We start from the raw sequence: 8,881 nt of genomic DNA on the forward strand, positions 1-8,881 counted from the left end.
TCGTGCCACGGCGTTGCGGCATATTTGAAGGTCTTCTTGCGGCAGCGCATTTATTAAGATTCATCGCAGCTCTTGTTGGAGTTCATATTTTTTAAGTCATTTCGTATTTTTATTGCCGCCTTATGTGCGATTTTATCACAACACTCGTTGTTGACTGCTACAACAACCACAGCAACAATCGCAGTCAACAAAGGAAGAAAAGTATAATACAACTACACAAACAAAATTCAGAGCTCAGCAATAGTTCCTTTTAAGTGGTCCAATTTTGTTGTAGGTCTTTATGTAGTATATATATGTATGCACAGATAAATATATTGTATATATGTTTATTTGTTTATATTACATGCACTTTGTTGTTATTATATTCCTATTTCATCAAAATGATTTCGCCGAGATGTTCGTCTCGAGTATTACTCAAGTCTTATTTGGAGTTGCCGTTATTACTACGTGCATTGAGCAGGGTGTTAAGTCTCTGTGGGGGCTCGTGCGAAACGGTACATCGCTTATTATCTTCTAAGTAAGCAAAGTCATAGAAAAACACTTAAATTTTTTTTAATAAATGTGAATGAAAATAGTTTGCTGTTAAATGAACAAATTAAATTCATATTCATGGCACTTTAATGTTAGTTATATTTTATTGTGCTCGAGAAGAAGTGTTTAAGTCTTCTGTGAAATCTTTGTTTTGTCGTATCTTCCCGAAACGGAATTGTATATTAGGACATATCCCAGAAAAGCCAATATTATGTGTTTTGATGAGTTCACGAGCTAGATGCCCAGTTTTGATATATCGATCCAATTTTGTTTTTTTCCCCCAAGAAGCTTTTTTTTTATCGGAATCGTATATATAGCTGTCGTACAAACTAACCGATCAAAATCAAGATCGAGATCTTTTTATAACCTCGCATGCTATAAGAAATGCACCTGTGCAGGGTATTATGCGGTGCAGCCTAAGTTAACATTGTTTATTTTTTGTTGTATAATGTTCCAAGCTTAAAACGTTTGCTCTACAGCACATGTTTTCTTATTTTCTAACTTCAAAACTACTGCACCGATCTTTTTAAATTTTTTTATGTATTTCTGTACATAATTTGGCAAAACATTAAAAAAAATCAATAATCAAAAAACGCTCTCGGCAATACTTGGAGAAAACGAATGACCATTGACTATTCGATTTCGTATGATACAGCACCAAGTTATGAGGAGCACCGCAATCCTACTTTTTTCCGACACACATCCGAGGAATTGCTGCCATTTCCGTTTTTTTAATATTTCTTCGTTAAAATTTTACACAACATTCTTTGTCATATCATGTACTTTAATGTAATATTGGTTTTATTGAAAATATTTTTCTGTGTCGCCGCAAAAAATTCACAAAAATATGCGTGCTTTTGCACAAATTTACCTTACCTGGGAGGAGAGGTTGATCTCAAAGTTATTAAATCAATAATAAATTAATTTCATATTTTTTTATATTTTTCTATTTATGATGTTTATATGAACAATTTTAGTTCTTTTAGTGCTCTCCTAATTTCATTCAGATATCTCACATACTGACTGATGACGTTACAAAGTTAACCACAGATGAATAGTTATTCCACTACCACCTTTATTACAATTATTTATTCATTATATCGTAAATTCAATTCATATCAGGATTCTGAAGCATTTTGTATACATATATACCACCTCAATTATTGTAAGGTGCTATAAGAAGCCGTTAAAAAACTACTATTTTATTTAACACAGCAAGGTGTGAGAGTTTAATATTTTCGTTGCTGATACAAGAATTTTTTTGTTGGAAATATCTTGCAGGCAAATATTGGACACGAATTTTTTTGTTTCAACTCAATATGAAAAATTTTGAAGTTATGAATTTTCAAAATTTCAACGCTCGAAAAAAATATCTTTAAACATTTGCGTATACAACGAAAAGTACATATCTCATTATTAAAATAACTCACTTGTCTTATAGACAAAAGGTATATTTTTATAAACAATTTTTTTTTTTCAATTTCGACCTTTTTTTTTTGGAACTATTTTTATTTAGTTTTCTTTATTGAAAAATGTACTTTAGACATTTCAATAACTAATTTATGAATGTCGAAGTTTTTAACGGCCCATTCTGAAGTTTATACATTGGAACTAAAAATACTAATGAACATTTTTCCTAAAAAAAAAAAACTAAATAAAAATAGTTCCAAATTCAAAAAAAAAAATATATTTGTTTATAAAAATGTACCTTTTGTTCACAAAACAAAGTCGAATAATTTCATCGTATATGTCATTAGAAAGCTGAGAAAAATCATAGACATTAGGTCAGCTAGTTACCTTTATACTGCAATACGTTTCTTCGTACACGCTACTGTTGAAAGACACTTTTCTCGAGCGTTGAAATTTTGAAAATTCATAACACCAAAATTTTACATATAGAGTTGAAACAAAAAATACATGTCCAATATTTTGCCTCAGAGAACACAAACAAAAAATGTTTTGCACGAAAAAAAAATTTGAATGTAAATTTTGGATGAAATGACCCACATTCAAATAATTATAAAGTAGATCAATTTTAGATATATTTACTTCAGTTCATCGAATAAAAAATATGTCGGTAATAGTATGTACATTTATCTCAAGTTTAACTTAACTACAACAGCTACAGAGACAATTTTTCAATTTCTAAGATATATTTTTCAGGAATGATCGAAGATAACATATGTATATGGTTTTTGCTAATAACTTCGATATTTATGTCGCTCTGATATGTAAATTTTTTTCACAAGAAGCGACTTTGCTTTTGCGAAGCTGCCATTTAGTCAAAAAACTAAATATTGACTAATTACGATCATTACGTGTATTTATCTATGGTAACAATACATTTTCTTAGTTCTTGAATTTGGCAAAATTTTAAGTACAAAAATCTTCCTCATTCCCTTATTAAAAATTTTTAACATTTTATTAAATTTTTTTTTTTTAATTTAATTATTCATTTTAAATAATCATTAATTAGATTCAACGAATTAATTCTTAACAAACTGAAAGCATGGAACATATCGGGCCTTAACTGTAAAAACAATCACAGTTGACTAAATGTATATGTATGTACAAAAGTACCAGTTATAAACCAGTTTCATTATGACTAGTTCGATTTCAACCATGAACTAATGGTTGGAAACTTAAAACTTTTCTGACTAGTTTAATGTTTTACGGTGCAGCGTACATATGCTTATGTGTACATACATATGTAAGTATTAATGCATATATGTATGTATAGACATATATATTATATATGTATATACGAGTATTTATATATGTAGTATTTGCATATCTCACTACACTGCGTGTGCGAGTGTGTATTTACTTTAACAAAATTGACACTTAAATGACAACAGCAGGTTCTTTGTTCAATTGTCTGTTTTTTTTTTTGCTAAATTAAGTGACACTCAAAATTCTTATTTTCTTATCGCCTAATTGAATTTTACAAAATGGCGTGTTATTTACGCGACTACGGAACAGCCGATATGTGTTGGTGTGGGAAGGCACTCGAGTGACAGAAAAAAATAAAATATGTACATATATACTTATTGTATTTAGGCATATGCGCAAGTACATACAATATATTGATGAGTATATAAGTGTCTATATTCATGATAATGTATATGCATGTATGTTTGTAATGTAACATTTGAGTGCATATTAAAGGTTAATTACGTTTTATTTTATGTTTCTAATTGGTTCAATTTCCGTCGAAATTCTATGAAAACTTCATTAATCAATCAAACGACTACGAACATCCGTCAATAAATAATTAGTGCAATTTTGTAAGTCGACATTAGACATTAGGAAACTTAAGACGATTGCACCTACATATATAAATATGTATATACATATATACTAATGGTTACCCATACCTAAACAATTGAAGAAATTTGAATTTTTGTTTAGTCCTAGCATACTAATTGCTTTTTGTAATGATTAACAGTCTTGTTTTTCATTATACTTGAACTTAAGCTGCATTTATTGTCCATTGGCATGTGATGCATTTAAATATATCTATTGCTTATTAAAACTTATGTTCATAATAAAATAACCGATGTCATATGATATTTATATACTACCAGGCTGAACCTCGTTCTCCAAGCAGCATTTACAGTAAAAGTTTCCAAAACGACTTTTACGCAGTTTACTTTCGAATATCTCATGCAAATAAAATTAATTAAATTAATATACATTTATAGAATCATATGCACAGTAATAATCGGTGATTTGGATTTTCTAGATGCCTTACACGATCTCCAGGAGGAACTCTGATTTTTTAAAATTATTTTTTACAGTTTTTCTGCTTAAAATTATCTCAAATTCAAAAACCAAAAAAATTTTATTAAATTATAAGAGTACAGGTAATGATCGAAGAACTGGTAAAAGTTTTGATTTTTGACAAAATGGCGTCGTTTTTTGTGAAAAAATTTACACCTCAAAGTGAAATCGAAATTATTATCAAAAAGCTTATGCCTTTGATCGTTAAGGTAATGCTTCGAAAATTTTGAAGTAAGCAGATCAGCACCACTGTTAAATTACATGAAGATAATCACTGAATCGCTAACCATGTTGCCATGTTTCACATCCACAGGAAAGTGAGACTTTTTTTCTTATTGGAAACTGAAAATGGTATATTTAAATTATTTGTTATTTTTATTTTTCAATGTTAGATACAAAAATGTTAATTGGTTCAGTTGTATTTGTTGTAAGTGCTGAATGATCTACAATAATTTCATTACAGAAAGTTCCGTTGAATATCTGACTGGCTTCGCAATCCATTCCCTACTTCATATTGGTATCTCCATGCTGCGAAGACAGATATTAAATGTATGTTAAACTTTTAATTCAATCTTTTATTTCACATCTCCCTTCAGACTTATTTCAGTTCTAAAATTATAAATAAATTAAATTGCATTAATTACAGTTGGCAGCACAATCACATAAAAACAATTGGGGTATAAACGTACAAGTAAGTAGAAGGCAACTTGTCAGCACAGAATGTCATTAATAATATTTCCAGAAACAACAAATGTCAAGTACATACGCATATTTGTAACTAAATAAATTCGACGAACTCCTACATCCTTTGATGCCAACTTAATGCCACAATTTTAAAAAGTCGCACGTACACACATGCAAATGGCGGCAAAACGCGCCGCCGACACGCAAAGAGTGAAAACGCCTTAAAGAGTTCAAAATGGGGCAATAAAAAAATCAATAAGCAAAGAAAACAATGTAAAGCGATTCGATGCTCCACCAAACACACGTGCCACAAATGCCACAGTAATTATTGTTGCTGGCAATCTCGTTATGGGCGCTACTTATTGCAGACAATGCCTACGCAGCGCCAGCCAACTGGGTGCTACATTTCAAGCAGCCAAGTAGCTAACTCTTAGCACCATCTTCATCTTCAACTTCAACTTCACTCACCCACCGCGCTGCTGTAACTGTTGTTGTTGTCAAACAGTTGTTCATTGTAGCATTTCTCATTTCGCTCTTCTTCGCTGACGTTCGCTGATGTTCGGTGCGCACGGTGATATTATGTTGGGAAAGTTCAGAGCACTCCTCAGCCTCCGCTAATCCATATAATCCGAGTACATGACGAAATGAAATACGATGTCGTATGAGTGAGTGCAGCTATCCAGAACAGAGGAAGGCTGAGCTGCTAGCAAGCCTGCCAACTAGCCTACATTTGCAGTCACATGCTTGCATATGGATGTGTACATATACATACATATGTGTGTGTGTGTGTGAGAATATTGAGCGTGTATGCATGCTTTGAGTTTCGTATGCTGGGAATGTTTTGTACCGTTTTTGAACGGAAGCGCACTTTTTCATTTCCATACATACTCGAGCATACTCTTCGGAGGGTGAGGGGTGTTTGAAATTGCATTTTTTTAACACATACATACATACATATGTACTTAGTTTTTAAAATATTATATTTTTAGATTTTTTTTATATATAATATATTCTTAACTTGAATATCTTAGTTCGTGAATGTTTGCCATATTTTCTTTCAGTGGTGTAACGCAATTCAATACCTCTTCTATATTGCCCTCAATATCATCATCGTTCGCCAGTTACGGTAAGAGTTTGGAGTTTTGATTTACTGAAATAAGATCAACCATATTTTTTCATTGTTTATGACTATTTTTGAATATCCAAAATCGTGTGACACCGCCCGTGAGTTTTCGTCAAATGGAAATATCAGTTTTTCCGGATTGGAATAGGCCTCCCTTTATTTCATTATCTATTATCTATTGACTTTCGCAGAACCATTCTCTAGAACACAAAAAGTGCTAATTTTGTTCGCCAAGAGAGGAATTTCTCTTTTGTCAACTAGCAATCTAGCAATTGTTTGAAAAGGATTTTCTGAATTTAAATTTAAAGAGAAATAATGTTGTAATGTTATTGATATATTATGAGATAGTGTCATCCACTTATTTAACACACAAGTAAAAATATTTATCAAATGAACGTCTAAGGTATAGTGTAACAGCTACACGCATTTACAGAGTATCTGCTTCTGAATTCAAGAAATATTTCTAACTAGAATGACAATTATACAAAAGCAATAGTAGTGCTTTTTTCCTTTGCTGATAAGTTACTTAGAAACATGATGTTCCAGGATATGCTTTCTCTGAAAAAAAGAAAAAAAAAATAGAGAGAATTATATTGACAACTTGACGTAAAAAAATTGGAAACTTGCCTATTGAAAAACTAGCATTATGTTCAATGGCAGAAATCTGAATGTCAAATCTGGCTATTGTTCTTTCTTGGGCCCTTTCTTACTTGCTTTGGAACAAAATTATTAGGACTGTTAGTGGACAATTGTATTAAATGTAATAGTTTAAGTTAATAGTTCTAAAAAAAACTCTTATCAAAATAAAGAAGAATATTTCTTGAAATGCCTTGTGAGACTTTCGCTTTGCAAAATAATGGAAGATCATATTTTCGACTAGAGTTCCTCTGATAATGTTTTATAGATTTATATAAAGCATATGATACCTTATACTCGTATATCAAAACTGTTACGCTTGAATTCATTGAACCTCATAGTTTGTACCATCATAGGGTTAATATCGAAATTGCAGATTTTTTATATCAGGTGCTTTATATATCAATATTCAATCGGAGACTGAAATCCAATAGTATTTGATCACATTCTGAATGTTGTAGACTTAAAGATAAGATACTTTTTCAAGAAGAAGAAATAATCTCTAGAACCTATTATATAAATAATAATAGATTCATATTCTATAACAAAAATATATTTTACTCAATAATATACTAATAAGTTTTGTTGGCAGCTTCAATTCAAAGATATTCCACAAAAAAGTATCAAAAAGTTTTTGATATGCTGCTGGTAACATACAAGGCATATGTTATATATAAAACTAATAAAATAGTTTGTACAAATCTCTGCTTAAAAATTAGCAATTTATTCTTTGTGACTGCTATGCTTAAACTATAAAAATCTTTCTTGATGCTGCTAGACGATTACTACACTCCAGACAGTTGAAAGTAGGGTTGGTAATATACTGGATTCGAAAATAAAGCATGAGAGAACGGTAGTTCAAATGCCTATATGATAATCAACTACCCAAGTGCTGAACAAATGAAGATATGTAGATCTCAACTTTGAAGATATGGTTAGGGTGATAAGGGCTGCAACAATAAGCCAAACTTGTTATTTTGCAGGTTTCAGCGAAACTGATATCTTTATTGGGAGTGCCATGCCTGGTATAGAAGAAAACGGTACAAGCCGAACAAAATCTTACTAGAACTTCCAATGATTTTGAGCTATTAAATGAAAACAAAAAAGCTGAATAACAGCCAGTGTTAGACCTAATTTCATATACTCAATTTTAGCTCGTAGATCTCAATTGCTAATTACGGAAAGAATATCAGCAAGAAAGACCCTTATACAAAATATCACGTGGTACCCCTGAGTATATTATTTTCACTTAAGCAGAGAAGAGCAAATTATTAAAACAGTCGATTAAAAAAAATTTTAAAATATATATAAATGTTCAAAAATACTTGGGGTTTTGGGGGAAGCAAGGTAGTCATGGAATAGTAATAAAAAATTTAAGGACTTCAATTAGTTTTGGGTGGAAAGCTTTACAAACATACACTATGCGACCTCCAACACGTGTTACATATTTGTCACAAGAAAATCCCTGTGAAAAATCACTTTCATAAGAAGTCAATAAACTATGTTTACTAGAGAAGATGTGATTATATCTATATGTTACATATATAAAAAATACATATAAGTATACGAAAATATATAACCAAAATGAAACGCTCATATGAGTTATTTGCGTGTCCTTCGCTTTCTTCCTCAATATTTCTCGGTGAATGTGTGAGCGCTCATGTGACCATAGTCAACTTCAAAGTCGCTCATCTTACTATTTCCCCATCGAAATACTTTTTTTGTACCAACAAAGCAGCCTCTCATCCTGTCTTTTCTATACATGTACGATTATATGCAGATACTAAGTAGAGAACGCGAAAAAGTGGCAAATGCCAATTTATAAAGCACAATGATAATATTCTCCTACTGCCATATACTTTAACACTTGTTAAATTGCCATTGTTGTTTCCGCTATGTTTGCCATATTCGCAAGTGTGCGCAAGATTGGCGCAACTCTTTGCTGTGCGCACTTGAAGACGCCATTGCCGGGAAGGTAGCGCGGTAATTTGAGCTTAAATGGCTCGTCCCTCAGGCTAACCAAGGTTACCACGAGGATATCGTAGTGAATTTAAGGTGAGTTCAGTGTGAAAGCTGTTCAGCTGATGTGACCAAGAGGATATTGCATGGAAAACTGAAGCAGTG

This window comes from Bactrocera oleae, chromosome 2 (assembly GCF_042242935.1).
Source record: "Bactrocera oleae isolate idBacOlea1 chromosome 2, idBacOlea1, whole genome shotgun sequence".
NCBI classification, from domain to species: Eukaryota; Metazoa; Arthropoda; class Insecta; order Diptera; family Tephritidae; genus Bactrocera; species Bactrocera oleae.